Source organism: Oncorhynchus keta, chromosome 26 (genome assembly GCF_023373465.1).
Source record: "Oncorhynchus keta strain PuntledgeMale-10-30-2019 chromosome 26, Oket_V2, whole genome shotgun sequence".
Taxonomy (NCBI): Eukaryota; Metazoa; Chordata; class Actinopteri; order Salmoniformes; family Salmonidae; genus Oncorhynchus; species Oncorhynchus keta.
Window position 1 is genome coordinate 39,405,461 of NC_068446.1, and position 24,468 is coordinate 39,429,928.

Sequence of the window (24,468 nt, forward strand, 5' to 3'; positions counted from 1 at the left end):
GGCCCACTCACAGGCCCAGTCACAGGGCCCACTCACAGGGCCCACTCACAGGACCCACTCACAGGGACTCACCCGGCCCACTCACAGGGCCACCTCACAGGGCCCTCTCACAGGTTCCACTCATAGGGTTCACTCACAGGGCCACCTCACAGGGCCCACTCACAGGGCCCACTCACAGGGCCACCTCACAGGGCCCACTCACAGGGCCCACTCACAGGGCCACCTCACAGGGCCCACTCACGGGGCCCACTCACAGGGCCCACTCACAGGGCCACCTCACAGGGCCACCTCACGCTCCTGCTACTCTGTTTATTATATCCTGATGGCTAGTCACCTTACCCCTATACATATCTACCTCTATCAGTCCAGTATCCCTGCCCATTGTTAATATGGTACTGAACTGACCCTGTATATAGTCACCTTACCCCTATACATATCTACCTCTATCACTCCAGTATCCCTGCACATTGTTAATATGGTACTGAACTGACCCTGTATATAGTCACCTTACCCCTATACATATCTACCTCTATCACTCCAGTATCCCTGTCACCTTACCCCTATACATATCTACCTCTATCACTCCAGTATCCCTGCGCATTGTTAATATGGTACTGAACTGACCCTGTATGTATGTAGCTTCTTACTTTCTCGTGTTCTCCTATTTCTTATTTGATATGTTGTGTGTTTTTGTTCTACCTTGTTGTTTTTAGTACTACATTGATATTGCTTACTGCATTGTTGGAGTTAGAGTTGGCAAGAAAGGCGTTTGACTGTACTTGTGCACGTGACATTAAAACTTCAAACTGAAACTGTTATACTGTGTACATATATGTGTGCACACACACATGCACGCAACACACACACACACTCACACATGCTCACACAAGCTCACACTTACAGACAGGCAGACAGACAGAGCCTGGTTTACCTTTATAAAGGCTGATGAACGAGGCTCCAAAATACCTGCATGATTTTAAAACACCCCTCTGAACGAGGCTGCGTTCACACCTAAAATAGAGATTCTCAAATAAGACGCCCTGAGACATAAAATAGTGTCCATACATTTACAGTCCTGTCATATGTCGTTATTTACTCTGCTTGACTATGTCAGAATGCTTCTCTTACAAGCTCATGATAATATTTGATAAAGATTTTTTTTTAAATAACCATGAAAATTAGCTTAGTAGGTCTAATTTAACAAACCCACAAGGATGACACAGACGAGCTACCTAATCATAATTTAGTACTGTTTATTGGTAAGTATATTAAAATACATGCGTATATAAGTATTTGTATCTGAAATACTTATTTTCTGTGTATTTGAGGTTTTTTTTTAATAATGTGGCCGAATCAACTACTTATATTTGAAGTATATAAAAGTATTTTCAAATAATTTTCTATTTACAACTTTTTTTAAATACTTGTTTCCAAATACATTTAAAATACCCTTATGACCAAACAGACCTGGGCTCAAGTATTTACATGTAATTAAATATTTGTATTTTAAAATGCATGTCAATAGTTTCCTAATGTATTTCCAAATACAATTCAATACACAACTATTTGTACTTTCAAAGAAAAAATATTGAAATGCGTATCTCGAAATGTATTTGAAAGTAATTGAAATACAATATAAATATAATTTGAACCCTGGTCTGATAAAGAGATAGAGAACATTTTTAAATAAACATTACAATATTTCCAAGGGACATTAACAGTAACACACAAATACAAGCACAGACTCCAGACTTAATTTTAAGGTGGATAAAATATATTTGCATTGATGGATTCCTGACATTCACACCTGCAGTAATTTCTCACAACCAACAGATGGCGCTGTCACTTGGAGACAGTAATGAGCCGCAGGGGATTATCCAAACTCTCCAGTCATCTCTATGGGGTTTAGTTGTATACTGCACTGTAATAGTCCCTCCCCTGGCGTTAATGCTTCTACTCATCACTCTCCTCCATCATGACTTGGGGCCACAGGGCTAGACATAATGGTTCCTTTCACTCAACCTTCAATCTCCTCTCCCCCGCTCAGGGCTCCTTTCACTCAGCCTTCCATCTCCTCTCCCCCCGCTCAGGGCTCCTTTCACTCAGCCTACCATCTACTCTCCCCCCGCTCAGGGCTCTGTTGACACAGCCTCTCACTGTCTGTCAAGGGAGAAGACAGATTTTTTTTTTCTCACAGCCCTCCATATAAATGAATAGCTAGCTGTATTGTGGGAGACAGGGCCTAGTCACTAAATATATAGCCTACATATGTGTTTACGCAATTTATACCCCAATTTATGGCTCCCTCTGCTATGCCAACTTATTGGGATGTCTAGGCAAACCGGACCTACTGGAAATCATCTGTTGAACATTGTATGATGGGAATAGACTGGTGAACGTGTATAAGTAACAGGTAGGTTCTTAAAGGCACAGTCTATTGATGTGCTGTAAACATTTTGTGAGGGCGACAAAACAGTGTCTCAAAAGTGATGTTTTAATCACACACTGAGAGAGATGAAGTTGTAACTGTTATACTGTAGCTAGCTTAGCTACTATACAGGAATATACGTGTGTGATGTATCACATTGTAAATCACTATGAATAATGAATGATCTGTGAGAAATTAACAGCTCCTGTTATTGTAATGTTGAGAGGTTAGCATGTCTTAGGGGTATGACATTTGTGGGTCTCTAACTTTCTCACTCATCATTATTCACGATTCATTCAGTATGATCTGTAATCATGGTAGCATCCACATTAATGTAGAAATGTTTACAAACATATTATATTCTTATTTACAATAAAAGTTACCCCAAAATGACAAAATACATTATTTGCCATTCATTTTTATTGGGCACATAATATGAATCTGAAACACAACCAAAACAAACAGCAAAATGCATCCAACAAGTTTGTCACAACCTTGATGTAGTCATTCTGTGCTGGGAATATGGCACCAAAGACTAAATGTTTGACTACTTTAATACTCATAAGTGAATTTGTCCCAATTTCTAAACGGTTCACCTGATATGAATGAAAAACCCCTCACATTAAAGCTGACAGTCTGCACTTTAACCTCCTAGTCATTATGTATTATGTATTATGTATTATGTATTATTTCCCAATACAAAGTGCTGGAGTACAGAGCCAAAACAACAACAAAATAGTCACTGTCCCAATACTTTTGAAACTCACTGTAAGTCTCTAACTGGACAGTTTTTTTATTTCTATTTTTTACCATTGACTATGTGGCTAATTTAGTCAGGACAAACAATGACATACACAGAGTTTATCCAACTGTTTTTTTCTTCTGTCACAAGATGTATCGAAGCTCATATACCTGATGGCTCCTAATGTTCTAGACGGCTCACTCTGCACCTGAGCTAAATGACATGCCACTGCGTTCTTTACACAAACCTCTTCACCCCAGATTTCCTCTAGTTCTCTTCCCTTGTAAACTATTTACTAGGAACAAGGCCCTAGTTTCTTCCCGGGTAAAAAACCAAGATGGCCACCACTGACCCAAGAGTACTGGCACCAGAGGCGGCCGGTCGACCAATTAGGCTCTGGGGAGAAGAAAAAGGGCGCCTAAGAGGTTATTACAACCTCCACTGCCTTCGCCTTTACTACATAATCATATCCAAATGTACACTGTAGAGCCCGAGTGGTGTCTGAGAGGTGGAGGGGGATTTGAGAGGGGTGAGTGTTGGTTTTTAGGGAACACTGAATCCTTATGCCACAGTACAGACTGGCCTCTCATGTCCTGTTTCGTGATGGGACCGGGAGCCTCCCCACGCAGGCTTCTTCTTGACAGAGAGCCCACAGGACCGATACAGACCCGTCTGCAGACACGCCAGGGCCGTCTCTGTCTACGCCTGAGTGTCAGTGTGAAAACGGATCATCCTCATTTACATAGCTACTGTATGTCCGTGGAAATGTATACGGTCTGTTACTAATGTCACATCTCCGATGGCCATGTTTGAATTTTACTATATTTAGCTCATTCAACTTGTATTCAGCTTGAATTCTTAACGAATTATACTTGATCCAACACTACTTTATACTTGATCCAACACTACTTTATACTTGATCAAACACTACTTTATACTTGATCCAACACTACTTTATACTTGATCCAACACTACTTTATACTTCATACAGTATGTGTTTCCTACATTTCTCAACAGCAATGTGTATCTTTGGGCCAAAAAAACAAAAATCATCCAGAAAACATAGAATGCAAGCCTCGAAGGCAATCCCCCTGACAGCTGTGGACAAGGCCATACACGTCTTTAGGTCGAATGTAATCTGACTCCCAAATTCTGTATTGCATTGGCCTCAGCTCTCAGCTCCTCACACCTGAGAGAGCTGGACATGCCCTACAATCACCTCCTAGGCCGTTCGGGAGTTAAGCTACTGTCTGCTGCACTGAGAGATCCGCACTGTAGACTGGTGAAACTCGGAGTATGTAGATATTTGTGTCAACAGTATTCATGTGACATTAATTTTAAGGGTAGTTATCATTATTGAAATTGTGCCAAACAATCTTTTAACTGATTTTGTTTAGACCTAGACATTGATAGTATAACTCCCATAATGGTAAGAACAGTGTCACGCCCTGACCTTAGATAAGCTTTTTATGTCTCTATTTTGGTTTGGTCAGGGTGTGATTTGGATGGGCTTTCTATGTTCTTTATTTCTTTGGCCTAGTGTGGTTCCCAATCAGAGGCAGCTGTCTATCGTTGTCTCTGATTGAGGATCATACTTAGGCAGCCCTTTTCCCTCCTTCTGGGTGGGATCTGGTCTTTGTTTGTGTGCAGGTAGTTTGCGCAACGAAGCTGTTCGGTCGTTGTTATTGTTTTGTCTATTCTATTCTAAAGTTTCACTTTGTTAATAAATTATGTAGAACTCAAAGTACTCTGTGTCTTGGTCTCGTCCTTCATCCCACGACACCCGTGACAAACAGTAATGTGGTAACTGTTTGTTGACCTCTTTTCTTTGCCTTTTAATGTCGCAGACCTCTTTAAGGTTGGCTACTATTGAGTTGTCACTAATAGGACAGCAGGGTGGGACATCGGCGCGTGTCTTTGTGTATGTGATACTGAATGACGATTCATTTTTTTTCTACCTTTCTCTACAGTGTGGCCCATGATGGAGAGTTCCGGTTCTACTTTTCTCTACAGTGTGGCCCATGATGGAGAGTTCCGGTTCCAGAAATCTAAGTTTTGATGACCGCAGTGAAAAATAACGATGACAAGTCACAGTAGTATATCCAATGAAATATGAGGAGGGTGTAGGCTCGGAAGACAGATTTGTGTTCACAAAAAACTTTGAATCCAAAGTATCTGAGGGGATTCTAGGTATCCTAGATACCGTCTCCTTCCATTGTGACAGTAATACTACTAGGTACAGTTCCCTTCTCAGCACCTACGGTACTTGTGTTGTGCCTCTTAAGTGGTCTGGTTTCTGGAATCTTTTAGAATCTGTCAGAGGTTTTCTGAAAAGCATTATTTGAGATTATTAAGTGACATTCTCTTATTTGTCTTGGTCTTCCCCATCAGATGCACAAAGACTCCTCTCTCTAACAGACATGATCAAAAAGGTGATGTGGGAGAAATGAACAGTCGTATCCTGAACACCCAGAGAGATTTGAGAAAGGATCACAAGTGCCTCCTGAGCAATGGTTCTGACTGAGCAATGTTACTGGGAGGTTGAGTCATATTTATTATTTATTTATTTATTTAACCTTTCTTTAACTAGGCAAGTCAGTTAAGAACACATTTTTATTTACAATGACGACTTACCAAAAGGCCTCCTGCGGGGACAGTGGCTGGGATTTTAAGAAAATGTGTATATATAGGACAAAACACACATCACGACAAGAGAGACAACACAACACTACATCAAGAGAGACCTAAGACAACAACACAGCATGACAGCAACACATGACAACACAACATGGTAGCAACACAACATGGCAGCAGCACAACATGGCAGCAGCACAACATGGCAGCAGCACAACATGGTAGCAACACAACATGGCAGCAGCACAACATGGTAGCAACACAACATGGCAGCAGCACAACATGGTAGCAGCATGTCATGATGTCATAGTGTGCTGATGTCATAGTGCTAGGCCACAATGACATATCTTGTAGTCTGAGGTGTTATAATGACAAACACTGCCTGGCACAATGATAAGGGCACTTTCTTAAGTAACCCCTTCTCCAATAGAGTAAGAGTGTATCTGGACTGGCAAACCAGCATGCTGTCCTTCTATCCCATCTCCCAAGACACATTAACCCTCCTGCACTTATTTGAGACCATATTAACTGAGCTCTCGATCCAGGTTTTTATGTAGGGCCTTTCTCCTCAATGTCCCCGTGTCAGCTAGAATCGCCTCGTGTCCTGGTTTGGTTTGGTTTATTCGGATCCCCATTAGCTTTTGACAAAGCAGTAGCTATTCTTCCTGGGACACAAATTTGAAATACAACGATATACAAACAATGCACCTGAGCAAAAAAGGGAGGTCCCACTCCTGTTCCTACGTGATATGATGGAACATGTTTCCCTGAAAATAGAACACACAAATTAAATACAATTTAGTCATGTAATGTATTTGTCACACGCTTCGTAAACAACAGGTGTAGACTAACAGTGAAACATTTGAGGCTGCTGCGGGGAGGACGGCTCATAATAATGGCCGGAATAGAGTGATGTGTTTGATACCATTCCATTGACTCCATTCCAGCCATTATACTCCATTCCAGCCATTATTATGAGCCTCCACTGGTGTTGAGCCTTATTTGCATATATCCCAGTGTCCCTTTCGAGTTAATTTTAGAGTTACCAGTATCACCCATGACTGTGTTTGCTAGTGACAGAGACATGGTTGTTGCATTCACTCATTTTCAGTTCTGTGGCCATCACCAAGTGAGATCCTAAGTGATGTTATCATTAAAATGATTGAAGACAACAAAATACACATTTCATAAGGCCTTACTTTGAGGGCCTAGTTTTACCCTAATAAAGTGGACTGAAACTCATGGTTTTACAGGCCACATCAGGCCTGCAAGTCACATCATGCTGGCTTGCAAAGTATTGTGTAATTTCTATTGGAATCCACCCAGAGTGGGGATAACAAACATTTTGAATTATAATTCACCTGCAATCTGCATTCAGAAAGACTGCCAAGGTTAGGAAGACTAAAATATGAGACTACCCAAAGCAGGGGTATTCAACTCTTACCCCACGAGATCCGGAGACTGCTGTTTTTCTGTTTTTCCTAATGAGTACAGTACTTGTGTTCCAGGTCTAAATAAGTCCCTGATTAGAAGGGCACAGTGAAAAAATGCAGTGGAACTGGCTTCAAGATCCAGAGTTGAGTTTGAGGGACGTGAAGCATCTAAAATGGAACAACCATTTCAAAAACGGGTCAAATAAGTCAAAAATAATTGATTGGATTAGTTTAGAAAAATGTATGTTATTTATATTTGAGTAGCATAACATTAATTAATCAATCAATGCAAAAACATAAAATAAAATGAAATCAACCTGCAATACAGCATGCTGGGAAATATGATAATGATGGCCATGGTTTTGGTTAAACTCGGCTTATAAATGCTGTGTTCTGGTGCTAGTCGGAACAGGAAACGCAGACATTTCCGACATGCTAATTAGTTGTTTCCTCGGTCCGACTAGCACATGAATGCGGCATTACACCAACACTGGGGTTCTTTTATGCCACTGAATTTGAATAGAACCATTTTTCTTCTACTAGTACTGACTTTGCCGATAGCTAAGATATTGAGGAAAAATGTACTTCCTATGACTGAGATCTGTGGTTGTTCCACCTAGCTATCTTAAGATGAATGCACTAACTGTAAGACGCCCTGGAAAAGAGCGTCTGAAAACGTCAAAATGTAAAACTCTTCACAGTGTTAATTTAACTCCTGAATAAACACTAGAAATGTAACTTTGAAAAATCAACACTAGAAATGTATCATTGAAAAATCAACACTAGAAATGTAACTTTGAAAAATCAACACTAGAAATGTAACATTGAAAAATCAACACTAGAAAAATCAACACTAGAAATGTAACATTGAAAAATCAACACTAGAAATGTAACATTGAAAAATCAACACTAGTTAAACACTGGCCAATTTGCTGTGTTCTATGAAAGGGATACATTTCAATAACTTTTCAGAATTCTAAAGAACCCTAGATGCCATGTCAAGACCCCCCCCCCCCCACTTAACTCAACGTTTTTTATATCTGGCAACAGTTCTCCAAGGAACCTTAAAATCTTAGGAAGAACCATTTAATAAAGTTCATTTTTTCCCCACGTGTAGGTAGAATGTTTATTTGTCAGGTTGACACAACAATACTGTTTCTCAGTGAACTCTTTTACACCTTGAGTGTCATTTTATGTTGAGACATTTGAGAGAACATTATGGCTTTTCAATCAATTGAGTCCTACCTAACCTGTGCTCTGTACCAATCCTTCAGACTAAGATGTTTTTCTTGACATTGAATTGTATTTTAATTTTAAAAAGGCAACATTGTAAATCAAATGGTTGACAAAGACACCCTCCCCAGGATTTCATATCCCTAGCCTGTCAGATGTATAATAGGTAGCAGGATTCTCCTTCTAAATAAAATAACCTTACCAAGAACGTAATCATTTAAAACATTGTAAATCATTTGTTTCTATGTACTTATGATAGTATGTTTTGTATTGTATTTGTTTCTATGTACTTATGCACTGTGAGCTCATTATCAGAAACACAAAATTGATTTCCAGGCAAGGTCATGTTCCGGCACACTCCAGACGGTAGATGGCAGTGACAAAGGCCTTTGTTTTAAAGAACCAAATCCTACTTCAAAGGAAACGCGAAACCCGCGTGCACGACACAACTACCGAGGGGGAAGGAAGTTGACAGCTGGTTAATATTTAGTGGTAAGTAACTTTAATTGAGCACCGCAACACTCATTTACCAATATTTATCGTCACTGCAGTGTGTTGGCTGTAATGTAAAGTTGACTAGCGAAGTGGGCTACGTTGTAACTATTTATTTGCACGCAAAAACATTTGGCATGGAGGCAAGGTTGTTACAGTGTGCACACTTTCTTGACAGGAATACACATGAACCATTCGTGACAGACCGGTTCCAAAGCTTGTTCCCAAAAGAAAAATATAGCTGACTAAACTCTGATGAACTCCAACGGAATGTAGCAGAGACCTGGGCCGTATTCCCATTACGTAAACCGTTTATGAACCAAACGGGGAAAAAAGTATATATTGGACAAATTATGTTCGGTCCCTCCCCGTTGCGTTCCGTTTGCTTCTGTTTAATAAACGTTTTTGCAACAATTGCCTCAGGGGTGTATTCATTGCGGAAAACGTTTACCGTTTAAGAACCAAACAGAAGTAAACGGGGAAGGGAACTTCCTGAATTTGTCCAATATAAACTATTGTTTGGAGTAAACTGTTTGCAACATAATTTCATAATGATTACACCCCAGGTTTTTTGGAATTAATCATTTACATTTTGTGGAAGTATTGACCTTGGGTGAATCGTTGGAGTTGAATTCCACAAATCCTGGTCTTAGCTCCACTCCATTGGTGAAGTGGAGCTGGAACTGACCATGGCTAATTTTGACTGGAGGTCAGACAGAAATTCTCAAAGGCTGAAGTATTGGTCTTCTTGCCTGCTCCAGTAGCGCTCACGCATGGCCGCCCATCATTTATTTAAACAGGAAGTCCCATTGAGATGAAAACCCCTTTTACAAGAGAGCCCTGTACACATAACAATAAAAACAGAATATTAAAACAACATACACATGTGTATAAAACAACACAATTCAGCACAATAAGACAATTAAAATGTTTTAAAAAACATTTAATTAAAGCAATCACATTCAGTTACAAATAAGTCCTCAATCAATAATTTAAACTGCCTGAGTGACACCACCAAATCTAACTGCAGTGAACTCTTTATGCCCCAGATTGTTACACAAATCTGGGGCATAAAAACAAAATGCAGAGTTTCTCAAATCTGTGGCGACTGAAGGGATCTCTAGTGTTATCCATTCCTGTGTAACTTGTGATCTTAATTAATGATGCTCCAGTTTCTCCAGTTTCTGTCAGATTGTGTTTGTATATAACTAAAAGAGAATGCAGCTCTCTTCTTACAGACACAGGTCCATCCCATGCATTTGTGTGCTGCTATTGCTTTAGCTACTGGCATGGAATATTTTAATACAGAAACTGATATAACACACAGGTGCTAAATCACTACGTGCACATGATAAATTACACATGATAAATTACACATGGTAAATTACACATGATAAATTACACATGATAAATTACACATGATAAATTACACATGATAAATTACACATGATAAATTGCACATGGTAAATTGCACATGGTAAATTGCACATGGTAAATTGCACATGGTAAATTGCACATGGTAAATTGCACATGGTAAATTGCACATGGTAAATTACACATGGTAAATTGCACATGGTAAATTGCACATGGTAAATTGCACATGATAAATTGCACATGATAAATTGCACATGATAAATTGCACATGGTAAATTGCACATGGTAAATTGCACATGGTAAATTGCACATGGTAAATTGCACATGATAAATTGCACATGATAAATTGCACATGATAAAGAAAGGAATGAGGTGGGTAGCTAATACGTTTGTAGTAAAGTATTTATTTAAAAAAGTTTAGTTAAACTTAAGTTTAGTTTGTTTTTGTTAGTGTACATGCAACTAAATACTGTTTAAACACTGAGAGCTTTATGTCCATATTTTTTGTGTTTTTTTTGCCTTTACCTCCCTTATCTCACCCCATTTGCTCACATCGTATATAGACTTATTTTTCTACGCTATTATTGACTGCATGTTTGTTTTACTCCATGTGTAACTCTGTGTTGTTTGTGTCTAACTGCTTTGCTTTATCTTGGCCAGGTCGCAATTGTAAATGAGAACTTGTTCTCAACTGGCCTACCTGGTTAAATAAAGGTGAAATAAAATTTAAAAAAATACAAGCCTATTGTGTCGCACTTGCAAATGCCTCAGTGTATTTCTTTGTTGGCTATAGCCTTGAAATAATGGAAGTAATATAGCCTAAATAATAGATTTAGTTCCTTCTTACGTTTCCTGTCTGGCTCCTGACCTATTTAGTGTTTATGTACATTTACATTACATTTAAGTCATTTAGCAGACGCTCTTATCCAGAGCGACTTACAAATTGTGCTGTTTAATATGACACGTAGCCTATTGAGAGTGTTTATATGCTGTTTAATATGACATGTAGCCTATTTGAAATGATGAGTGCTTTTTAAATCAAATCAAATAAAATAAAATTTTATTTGTCACATACACATGGTTAGCAGATGTTAATGCGAGTGTAGCGAAATGCTTGTGCTTCTAGTTCCGACAATGCAGTGATAACCAACAAGTAATCTAACTAACAATTCCAAAACTACTGTCTTATACACAGTGTAAGGGGATAAAGAATATGTACATAAGGATATATGAATGAGTGATGGTACAGGGCAGCATACAGTAGATGGTATCGAGTACAGTATATACATATGAGATGAGTATGTAGACAAAGTAAACAAAGTGGCATAGTTAAAGTGGCTAGTGATACATGTATTACATAAGGATGCAGTCGACGATATAGAGTACAGTATATACGTATGCATATGAGATGAATAATGTAGGGTAAGTAACATTATATAAGGTAGCATTGTTTCAAGTGGCTAGTGATATATTTACATCATTTCCCATCAATTCCCATTATTAAAGTGGCTGGAGTTGGGTCAGTGTCAATGACAGTGTGTTGGCAGCAGCCACTCAATGTTAGTGGTGGCTGTTTAACAGTCTGATGGCCTTGAGATAGAAGCTGCCCCTCAGTCTCTCGGTCCCAGCCTTGATGCACCTGTACTGACCTCGCCCTCCGGATGACAGCGGGGTGAACAGGCAGTGGCTCGGGTGGTTGATGTCCTTGATGATCTCTATGGCCTTCCTGTAACATCGGGTGGTGTAGGCGTCCCTGTTCATGTTTATTCAAATACTTTTTTAAAATTCAAATCTATTTTGGTTTCAATACTTAACCAAATGGTAGTTCCAGGTAATCAGAAAAATAGATGGTTATTAGTTAAATTTATTAAATTTAAAATAAAAAATGAAAGAAGCGAATTTGGAGCGGTAGTTTTTAGTTGTTGACATTTTTAGCAGAGCAGGTGGATGTGGAGCACAGAAGCAGTGGCACTCCTCCATGAGGGGGATTTCTGACCTCTCAACTCCACTCACATACTCTTGAGTGGAGTTCATCAGAAACTTCCTTCACAGTGGAGTTTAGTCAGCTACCTCTTAAGCTAAAGTGATGTTTGCTAATGTCAGCAATCAGTCAGTGGTGACCTTTAAAAAAAAAAAACAAAAAAAAAAACGTTTTAAACTTCTGTTTCATTGTTTGACAATGTGCATTGTTTTCCCCCTTGTAAAGGTCACCCATTCTCAGGTTGGTTGTAAATACAGTAAGCATTTTGTCGCGCGTGCCTCGCTGTACAGGAAGCATTTTGTCGCGCGTGCCTCGCTGTACAGGAAGCATTTTGTCGCGCGTGCCTCGCTGTACAGGAAGCATTTTGTCGCGCGTGCCTCGCTGTACAGGAAGCATTTTGTCGCGCGTGCCTCGCTGTACAGGAAGCATTTTGTCGCGCGTGCCTCGCTGTACAGGAAGCATTTTGTCGCGCGTGCCTCGCTGTACAGGAAGCATTTTGTCGCGCGTGCCTCGCTGTACAGGAAGCATTTTGTCGCGCGTGCCTCGCTGTACAGGAAGCATTTTGTCGCGCGTGCGTGCAGGAAGCATTTTGTCGCGCGTGCAGGAAGCATTTTGTCGCGCGTGCAGGAAGCATTTTGTCGCGCGTGCAGGAAGCATTTTGTCGCGCGTGCAGGAAGCATTTTGTCGCGCGTGCAGGAAGCATTTTGTCGCGCGTGCAGGAAGCATTTTGTCGCGCGTGCAGGAAGCATTTTGTCGCGCGTGCAGGAAGCATTTTGTCGCGCTGTGCAGGAAGCATTTTGTCGCGCTGTGCAGGAAGCATTTTGTCGCATTTTGCTGTACAGGAAGCATTTTTGTCAGGAAGCATTTTGCAGGCTGTACAGGAAGCATTTTGTCGCGCTGTACAGGAAGCATTTTGTCGCGCTGTACAGGAAGCATTTTGTCGCGCTGTACAGGAAGCATTTTGTCGCGCTGTACAGGAAGCATTTTGTCGCGCTGTACAGGAAGCATTTTGCCGCGCTGTACAGGAAGCATTTTGCCGCGCTGTACAGGAAGCATTTTGCCGCGCTGTACAGGAAGCATTTTGCCGCGCGTGCCGCGCTGTACAGGAAGCATTTTGTCGCGCGTGCCTCGCTGTACAGGAAGCATTTTGTCACGTGTGCCTCATCTGTGAGTTTTGTCTGTGCTGTAGATGTCATCTGGGTCAAGGAGTGCTGGGGTATGGAGACTAGAGGGCTTAAGCTATTTCTGTGATGTGTGGCCGGCGGTGGGGAATGAGGTATTGTCATTCTTCGTCTGTACGTTCAGCCCACTCCAGACTATTGAACATAATGATGAACAGATTTGTTAAAGATTTAAGCATTGGAGGCTACTCCGATTTTTAAAAAGAAATAATAACAATCACCTGTGCACAGTCTCTGTTCTGTCTCAGTGTTCTGATAATACCTGTTAGGCTGTAGGAAGTCTCAGTGTTCTGATAATACATGTTAGGCTGTATGAAGTCTCAGTGTTCTGATAATACCTGTTAGGCTGTATGAAGTCTGTGTTCTGATAATACCTGTTAGGCTGTATGAAGTCTCAGTGTTCTGATAATACCTGTTAGGCTGTATGAAGTCTCAGTGTTCTGATAATACCTGTTAGGCTGTAGGAAGTCTCAGTGTTCTGATAATACCTGTTAGGCTGTATGAAGTCTCAGTGTTCTGATAATACCTGTTAGGCTGTATGAAGTCTGTGTTCTGATAATACCTGTTAGGCTGTATGAAGTCTGTGTTCTGATAATACCTGTTAGGCTGTAGTAAGTCTGTGTTCTGATAATACCTGTTAGGCTGTATGAAGTCTCAGTGTTCTGATAATACCTGTTAGGCTGTATGAAGTCTCAGTGTTCTGATAATACCTGTTAGGCTGTATGAAGTCTCAGTGTTCTGATAATACCTGTTAGGCTGTAAGAAGTCTGTGTTCTGATAATACCTGTTAGGCTGTATGAAGTCTCAGTGTTCTGATAATACCTGTTAGGCTGTATGAAGTCTCAGTGTTCTGATAATACCCTGTCTCAGTGTTCTGATAATACCTGTTAGGCTGTAGGAAGTCTCAGTGTTCTGATAATACCTGTTAGGCTGTATGAAGTCTCAGTGTTCTGATAATACCTGTTAGGCTGTATGAAGTCTGTGTTCTGATAATACCTGTTAGGCTGTATGAAGTACCTGTTAGGCTGTAGGAAGTCTGTGTTCTGATAATACCTGTTAGGCTGTATGAAGTCTGTGTTCTGATAATACCTGTTAGGCTGTAGGAAGTCTGTGTTCTGATAATACCTGTTAGGCTGTATGAAGTCTCAGTGTTCTGATAATACCTGTTAGGCTGTAGGAAGTCAGTGTTCTGATAATACCTGTTAGGCTGTAGGAAGTCTGTGTTCTGATAATACCTGTTAGGCTGTATGAAGTCTCAGTGTTCTGATAATACCTGTTAGGCTGTAGGAAGTCTGTGTTCTGATAATACCTGTTAGGCTGTAGGAAGTCTGTGTTCTGATAATACCTGTTAGGCTGTAGGAAGTCTCAGTGTTCTGATAATACCTGTTAGGCTGTAGGAAGTCTGTGTTCTGATAATACCTGTTAGGCTGTATGAAGTCTGTGTTCTGATAATACCTGTTAGGCTGTATGAAGTCTGTGTTCTGATAATACCTGTTAGGCTGTATGAAGTCTGTGTTCTGATAATACCTGTTAGGCTGTAGGAAGTCTGTGTTCTGATAATACCTGTTAGGCTGTATGAAGTCTGTGTTCTGATAATACCTGTTAGGCTGTAGGAAGTCTGTGTTCTGATAATACCTGTTAGGCTGTATGAAGTCTCAGTGTTCTGATAATACCTGTTAGGCTGTATGAAGTCTGTGTTCTGATAATACCTGTTAGGCTGTATGAAGTCTCAGTGTTCTGATAATACCTGTTAGGCTGTAGGAAGTCTGTGTTCTGATAATACCTGTTAGGCTGTAGGAAGTCTGTGTTCTGATAATACCTGTTAGGCTGTAGGAAGTCTCAGTGTTCTGATAATACCTGTTAGGCTGTAGGAAGTCTGTGTTCTGATAATACCTGTTAGGCTGTATGAAGTCTGTGTTCTGATAATACCTGTTAGGCTGTAGGAAGTCTGTGTTCTGATAATACCTGTTAGGCTGTATGATGTCTCAGTGTTCTGATAATACCTGTTAGGCTGTAGGAAGTCTGTGTTCTGATAATACCTGTTAGGCTGTATGAAGTCTGTGTTCTGATAATACCTGTTAGGCTGTATGAAGTCTGTGTTCTGATAATACCTGTTAGGCTGTATGAAGTCTGTGTTCTGATAATACCTGTTAGGCTGTATGAAGTCAGTGTTCTGATAATACCTGTTAGGCTGTATGAAGTCTCAGTGTTCTGATAATACCTGTTAGGCTGTAGGAAGTCTGTGTTCTGATAATACCTGTTAGGCTGTATGAAGTCTGTGTTCTGATAATACCTGTTAGGCTGTAGGAAGTCTGTGTTCTGATAATACCTGTTAGGCTGTATGAAGTCTGTGTTCTGATAATACCTGTTAGGCTGTAGGAAGTCTGTGTTCTGATAATACCTGTTAGGCTGTATGAAGTCTGTGTTCTGATAATACCTGTTAGGCTGTAGGAAGTCTGTGTTCTGATAATACCTGTTAGGCTGTAGGAAGTCTGTGTTCTGATAATACCTGTTAGGCTGTATGAAGTCTGTGTTCTGATAATACCTGTTAGGCTGTATGAAGTCAGTGTTCTGATAATACCTGTTAGGCTGTATGAAGTCTCAGTGTTCTGATAATACCTGTTAGGCTGTATGCAGTCTCAGTGTTCTGATAATACCTGTTAGGCTGTATGAAGTCTGTGTTCTGATAATACCTGTTAGGCTGTAGGAAGTCTCAGTGTTCTGATAATACCTGTTAGGCTGTATGAAGTCTCAGTGTTCTCATACCTGTTAGTCTAGATGACTAACTAGTCATGATGGCCCACTTTGTTTTCATAGTGAACGCTTGTATGCTGCTGTCAATCAGCACAAGTAAATGGCTAGTGGAAGACAACAATACTCTGACTGTGCCGGTCTTTGCAGTCTCCTTCAATCCCTTTGAAATGAAACTCCCTTTAATGGACAGCATATGGCTCCTGTATTTGCACAGACAGTTGTCTGTGTCATTGGCAGTGGCAACCCGCCCCTAAAAAATGGTTGGATTATGGATTGTTTTAATTGCTCATAAAAGTGAGGTAAATGTGTACATATGGTGGTGAAAAAAATATACGTGAACCCTTTGGAAATACCTGGATTTCTGCATAAATTGGTCCTAAAATTTGATCTGGGTCTTCATCTAGGTCACAACGATAGACAACCAGTCTGCTTAAACTAATATCACACAAACAATTATTCACCTTTTTATCTCCACACATAGTGTTGTCTGTTCCTTCCAAACAACTCAACTGTAGTTTCATCTGTCCACAGAATATTTGCACTTTTACAAACAGTCGTGAAGCAATGTGTTTTTGGGGGGGCAGCAGTGGCTTCTTCCGTGGTTTCCTCCCATGAACACCATTCTTGTTTAGTGTTTTACGTATCGTAGACTCAACAGATGTTAGCATTAGAGGTCGACCGTTTAATCGGAATGGCCAATTTAATTAGGGCCGATTTTTCAAGTTTTCATAACAATCTGAAATCGGTATTTTTGGACGCTGATTTAAAACATATATATTTTTTAAATGTATTTTTATGATTTTTGTTTTGTTTTTTTACCTTAATTTAACCAGGCAAGTCAGTTAAGAACACATTCTTATTTTCAATGACGGCCTAGGAACGGTGGGTTAACTGCCTTGTTCAGGGGCAGAACGACAGATTTTTACCTTGTCAGCTCAGGGATTCAATCTTGCAACCTTATGGTTAACTAGTCCAATGCTCTAACCACCTGCCTCACGAGGAGCCTGCCTGTTACGCGAATGCAGTAAGAAGCCAAGGTAAGTTGCTAGCTAGCATTAAACTGTTCTTATAAAAAAACAATCAATCAATCAATCATAATCACTAGTTATAACTACATATAGTTGATGATATTACTATTTTATCTAGCGTGTCCTGCGTTGCATATAATCGATGCGGTGTGCATTCGCGAAAAAGGACTGTCGTTGCTCCAAAGTGTACCTAACCATAAACATCAATGGCTTTCTTAATATCAATACACAGAAGTATATATTATTAAAACTGCATATTTAGCTAAAATAAATCCAGGTTAGCAGGCAATATTAACCAGGTGAAATCGTGTCACTTCTCTTGCGTTCATTGCACGCAGAGTCAGGGTATATGCAACAGTTTGGGCTGTCTGGCTCATTTCGAACTAATTTGACAGAATTTTACATAATTATTTACATTTACATTTAAGTCATTTAGCAGACGCTCTTATCCAGAGCGACTTACAAATTGGTGCATTCACCTTATGACATCCAGTGGAACAGCCACTTTACAATAGTGCATCTAAATCTTTTAAGGGGGGTGAGAAGGATTACTTTATCCTATCCTAGGTATTCCTTAAAGAGGTGGGGTTTCAGGTGTCTCCGGTAGGTGGTGATTGACTCCGCTGTCCTGGCGTCGTGAGGGAGTTTGTTCCACCATTGGGGAGCCAGAGCAGCGAACAGTTTTGACTGGGCTGAGCGGGAACTGTACTTCCTCAGTGGTAGGGAGGCGAGCAGGCCAGAGGTGGATGAACGCAGTGCCATTGTTTGGGTGTAGGGCCTGATCAGAGCCTGGAGGTACTGAGGTGCCGTTCCCCTCACAGCTCCGTAGGCAAGCACCATGGTCTTGTAGCGGATGCGAGCTTCAACTGGAAGCCAGTGGAGAGAGCGGAGGAGCGGGGTGACGTGAGAGAACTTGGGAAGGTTGAACACCAGACGGGCTGCGGCGTTCTGGATGAGTTGTAGGGGTTTAATGGCACAGGCAGGGAGCCCAGCCAACAGCGAGTTGCAGTAATCCAGACGGGAGATGACAAGTGCCTGGATTAGGACCTGCGCCGCTTCCTGTGTGAGGCAGGGTCGTACTCTGCGGATGTTGTAGAGCATGAACCTACAGGAACGGGCCACCGCCTTGATGTTAGTTGAGAACGACAGGGTGTTGTCCAGGATCACGCCAAGGTTCTTAGCGCTCTGGGAGGAGGACACAATGGAGTTGTCAACCGTGATGGCGAGATCATGGAACGGGCAGTCCTTCCCCGGGAGGAAGAGCAGCTCCGTCTTGCCGAGGTTCAGCTTGAGGTGGTGATCCGTCATCCACACTGATATGTCTGCCAGACATGCAGAGATGCGATTCGCCACCTGGTCATCAGAAGGGGGAAAGGAGAAGATTAATTGTGTGTCGTCTGCATAGCAATGATAGGAGAGACCATGTGAGGTTATGACAGAGCCAAGTGACTTGGTGTATAGCGAGAATAGGAGAGGGCCTAGAACAGAGCCCTGGGGGACACCAGTGGTGAGAGCGCGTGGTGAGGAGACAGATTCTCGCCACGCCACCTGGTAGGAGCGACCTGTCAGATAGGACGCAATCCAAGCGTGGGCCGCGCCGGAGATGCCCAACTCGGAGAGGGTGGAGAGGAGGATCTGATGGTTCACAGTATCGAAGGCAGCCGATAGGTCTAGAAGGATGAGAGCAGAGGAGAGAGAGTTAGCTTTAGCAGTGCGGAGCGCCTCCGTGATACAGAGAAGAGCAGTCTCAGTTGAATGACTAGTCTTGAAACCTGACTGATTTGGATCAAGAAGGTCATTCTGAGAGAGATAGCGGGAGAGCTGGCCAAGGACGGCACGTTCAAGAGTTTTGGAGAGAAAAGAAAGAAGGGATACTGGTCTGTAGTTGTTGACATCGGAGGGATCGAGTGTAGGTTTTTTCAGAAGGGGTGCAACTCTCGCTCTCTTGAAGACGGAAGGGACGTAGCCAGCGGTCAGGGATGAGTTGATGAGCGAGGTGAGGTAAGGGAGAAGGTCTCCGGAAATGGTCTGGAGAAGAGAGGAGGGGATAGGGTCGAGCGGGCAGGTTGTTGGGCGGCCGGCCGTCACAAGACGCGAGATTTCATCTGGAGAGAGAGGGGAGAAAGAGGTCAGAGCACAGGGTAGGGCAGTGTGAGCAGAACCAGCGGTGTCGTTTGACTTAGCAAACGAGGATCGGATGTCGTCGACCTTCTTTTCAAAATGGTTGACGAAGTCATCTGCAGAGAGGGGGGGGGGGAGGATTCAGGAGGGAGGAGAAGGTGGCAAAGAGCTTCCTAGGGTTAGAGGCAGATGCTTGGAATTTAGAGTGGTAGAAAGTGGCTTTAGCAGCAGAGACAGAGGAGGAAAATGTAGAGAGGAGGGAGCGAAAGGATGCCAGGTCCGCAGGGAGGCGAGTTTTCCTCCATTTCCGCTCGGCTGCCCGGAGCCCTGTTCTGTGAGCTCGCAATGAGTCGTCGAGCCACGGAGCGGGAGGGGGACCGAGCCGGCCTGGAAGATAGGGGACATAGAGAGTCAAAGGATGCAGAAAGGGAAGAGAGGAGGGTTGAGGAGGCAGAATCAGGAGATAGGTTGGAGAAGGTTTGAGCAGAGGGAAGAGATGATAGGATGGAAGAGGAGAGAGTAGCGGGGGAGAGAGAGCGAAGGTTGGGACGGCGCGATACCATCCGAGTAGGGGCAGTGTGGGAAGTGTTGGATGAGAGCGAGAGGGAAAAGGATACAAGGTAGTGGTCGGAGACTTGGAGGAGTTGCAATGAGGTTAGTGGAAGAACAGCATCTAGTAAAGATGAGGTTGAGCGTATTGCCTGCCTTGTGAGTAGGGGGGAAGGTGAGAGGGTGAGGTCAAAAGAGGAAAGGAGTGGAAAGAAGGAGGCAGAGAGGAATGAGTCAAAGGTAGACGTGGGGAGGTTAAAGTCGCCCAGAACTGTGAGAGGTGAGCCGTCCTCAGGAAAGGAGCTTATCAAGACATCAAGCTCATTGATGAACTCTCCGAGGGGACCTGGAGGGCGATAAATGATAAGGATGTTAAGCTTGAAAGGGCTGGTAACTGTGACAGCATGAAATTCAAAGGAGGCGATAGACAGATGGGTAAGGGGAGAAAGAGAGAATGACCACTTGGGAGAGATGAGGATCCCGGTGCCACCACCCCGCTGACCAGAAGCTCTCGGGGTGTGCGAGAACACGTGGGCGGACGAAGAGAGAGCAGTAGGAGTAGCAGTGTTATCTGTGGTGATCCATGTTTCCGTCAGTGCCAAGAAGTCGAGGGACTGGAGGGAGGCATAGGCTGAGATGAACTCTGCCTTGTTGGCCGCAGATCGGCAGTTCCAGAGGCTACCGGAGACCTGGAACTCCACGTGGGTCGTGCGCGCTGGGACCACCAGATTAGGGTGGCCGCGGCCACGCGGTGTGGAGCGTTTGTATGGTCTGTGCAGAGAGGAGATAACAGGGATAGACAGACACATAGTTGACAGGCTACAGAAGAGGCTACGCTAATGAAAGGAGATTGGAATGACAAGTGGACTACACGTCTCGAATGTTCAGAAAGTTAAGCTTACGTAGCAAGAATCTTATTGAATAAAATGATTAAAATGATACAGTACTGCTGAAGTAGGCTAGCTGGCAGTGGCTGCGTTGTTGACTTTGTAGGCTAGCTGGCAGTGGCTGCGTTGTTGACACTACACTAATCAAGTCGTTCCGTTGAGTGTAATAGTTTCTACAGTGCTGCTATTCGGGGGCTAGCTGGCTAGCTAGCAGTGTTGATTACGTTACGTTGCGTTAAAAGAACGACAATAGCTGGCTAGCTAACCTAGAAAATCGCTCTAGACTACACAATTATCTTTGATACACAGACGGCTATGTAGCTAGCTATGTAGCTAGCTACGATCAAACAAATCAAACCGTTGTGCTGTAATGAAATGAAATGAAAATGTGATACTACCTGTGGAGCGAAGCGGAATGCGACCGGGTTGTTGAGTGCGGAAGTTCTATTCAGTAGACGTTGGCTAGCTGTTGGCTAGCTAGCAGTGTCTCCTACGTTAAGGACGACAAATAGCTGGCTAGCTAACCTCGGTAAATTAAGATAATCACTCTAAGACTACACGCTCTAAACTACACAATTATCTTGGATACGAACACAGCAAAGACAACTATGTAGCTAGCTAACACTACACTAATCAAGTCGTTCAGTTGAGTGTAATAGTTTCTACAGTGCTGCTATTCGGTAGACGGTGGACGTTTGCTAGCTGGCTAGCTGCTGGGCAGATAGCAGTGTAGACTACGTTAGGACGACGAAATACGAAGTTGCAATAGAAGTGCTGACTGTTTCACTTTGTTGTCCTCTTTCTTTTCCTTTTTCTTCTGTCCTTTTGTCCTTATTTTGTCTTCCTTTCTTCTGTTAACTAGATATTTTTGTTGTTATTCTTTGTAAGCTAGCTAGCTTCTTCCAGGAGAGTCCCTAGCAACTGCTTAGCAACAAGTAAACAATTCTGCTAGCAATTCAGATAGCTAAGATAACTGTACAATTTTATGAAAAATAGTTATTTTTTCAAAAGCCTGTCTTTTTTGGTTTGTTCCTTGTTGTCTTCTATTGAGTCTTGCAGTTCTCTCTTGATTTTTTCGATGTACTTCACTCTAAAAAAAACATTTAAATCTCAATATATACAGGAGCTCATTTTTCAGCAGCTGCTCAATTTAGAACTCCGGAACACAATGACATAACATTGAAGGTTGTGCAATGTAACAGCAATATTTCGACTCATGGATGCCATCTGTTAGATAAAATACAGAACGGTTCCGTATTTCACTGAAATAATAAATGTTTTGTCTTCGAAATGATAGTTTCCGAATTCGACCATATTGTAGTGTGTTATTATGTTATAATTAAGTCTATGATTTGATAGAGCAGTCTGACTGAGCGATGGTAGACAGCAGCAGGCTCGTAAGCATTCATTCAAACAGCACTTTCGTGCATTTTGCCAGCAGCTCTTCGCAATGCTTCAAGCATTGCGCTGTTTATGACTTCAAGCCAATCAACTCCCGAGATTAGGCTTGTGTAACTGATGTGAAATGGCTAGCTAGTTAGCGGGGTGCGTGCTAATAGAGTTTCAAACGTCACTCGCTCTGAGACTTGGAGTAGGTATTCCCCTTGCTCTGCATGGGTAATGCTGCTTCCAGGGTGGCTGTTGTCGATGTGTTCCTGGTTCGAGCCCAGGTAGCGGCGAGGAGAGGGATGGAAGCTATACTGTTACACTGGCAATACTAAAGTGCCTATAAGAACATCTAATAGTCAAAGGTGAATGAAATACAAGTCGTATAGAGAGAAATGGTCCTATAATTCCTATAATAACCACAACCTAAAACTTCTTACCTGGGAATATTGAAGACTCATGTTTTTTATTTATTTCACCTTTTATTTAACCAGGTAGGCCAGTTGAGAACAAGTTCTCATTTACAATTGCGACCTGGCCAAGATAAAGCAAAGCAGTTCGACACATACAACGACACAGAGTTACACATGGAGTAAAACAAACATACAGTCAATAATACAGTAGAAACAAGTCTATATACGATGTGAGCAAATGAGGTGAGATAAGGGAGGCAAAGGCAAAAAAAAGGCCATGGTGGCAAAGTAAATACAATATAGCAAGTAAAACACTGGAATTGTAGATTTGCAATGGAAGAATGTGCAAGGTAGCAATAAAAATAATGGGGTGCAAAGGAGCAAAATAAATCAATTAAATACAGTAGGGAAAGAGGTAGTTGTTTGGGCTAAATTATAGGTGGGTTATGTACAGGTGCAGTAATCTGTGAGCTGCTCTGACAGTTGGTGTTTAAAGCTAGTGAGGGAGATAAGTGTTTCCAGTTTCAGAGATTTTTGTAGTTTGTTCCAGTCATTGGCAGCAGAGAACTGGAAGGAGAGGCGGCCAAAGAAATAATTGGTTTTGGGGGTGACGAAAGAGATATACCTGCTGGAGCGTGTGCTACAGGTGGGAGATGCTATGGTGACCAGCGAGCTGAGATAAGGGGGGACTTTACCTAGCAGGGGCTTGTAGATGACATGGAGCCAGTGGGTTTGGCGACGAGTATGAAGCGAGGGCCAGCCAACGAGAGCGCACAGGTCGCAATGGTGGGTAGTATATGGGGCTTTGGTGACAAAACAAATGTTAAAAGGAACCACCAGCTTTCATATGTTCAAGCAAGGAACTTACATGGCACATATTGCACTTTTACTTTCTTCTCCAACACTTTGTTTTTGCATGATTTAAACCAAATTGAACATGTTTCATTATTTATTTGAGGCTAAATTGATTTTATTGATGTATTATATTAAGTTAAAATAAGTGTTCATTCAGTATTGTTGTAATTGTCATTATTACAAATAAAAAAATCATCCGATTTAATCGGTATCAGCTTTTTTTGGTCCTCCAACAATCGTTATCGGTATCGGCGTTGAAAAATCATAATCGGTCGACCTCTACCATGTTCCCGAGATTTCAGTATGTCTTTAGCTGACACTCTAGGATTCTTCTTAACCTCAATGAGCATTCTGCACTGTGCTCTTGCAGTCATCTTTGCAGGATGGCCACTCCTAGGGAGAGTAGCAACGGTGCTAAACTTTTTGTCAATTTGTCTTACTGTGGACTGAAGAACATCGAGGCTTTTAGAGATACTTTTGTAATCGTTTCCAGCTTTATGCAAGTCAACAATTCTTAATTTTTAGGTCTTCTGAGATCTCTTTTGTTTGAGGCATGGCTCACATCAGGCAATGCTTCTTGTGAATAGCCAACTCACATTTTGTGAGTTTTTTATAGAGCAGGGCAGCTCTAACCAACATCTCCAATCTCGTCTCATTGATTGGACTCCAGATTAGCGGACTCCTGACTCCAATTATCTTTTGGAGAAGTCATTAGCCTCATACTTTTCCCAACCTACACTGTGAATGTTTTAATGATATATTCAATATAGACAAGAAAAATACAATAATTTGTGTGTTATTAGTTTCAGCACACTGTCTATTGTTGTGACCTAGATGAAGATCAGATCAAATTTATGCAGAAATCCAGGTAATTCCAAAGGGTTCACATACTTTTTCTTGCCACTGTATGAAGTTATATGTTAACTGGCTCATTGTGGCATGTTAGCTAGCTATCCCCAGTCAGATTGCAAGTTAAC

General features: G+C 41.9%; 1 protein-coding gene across 3 annotated transcripts in view; it reads left to right on the forward strand.

Moving 5' to 3' along the window:
- The first annotated feature begins 8,896 nt into the window (after positions 1-8,896).
- The window catches only part of ppip5k1b (diphosphoinositol pentakisphosphate kinase 1b), a 150,433-nt gene continuing 134,861 nt past the window's right edge, over positions 8,897-24,468 (forward strand). For all 3 annotated transcript variants that reach the window (XM_052480800.1, XM_052480799.1, XM_052480801.1), the window contains exon 1: positions 8,897-8,962. The gene's annotated coding sequence lies outside the window, so the exon portion shown is untranslated. The remainder of the gene's footprint in view (positions 8,963-24,468) is intronic.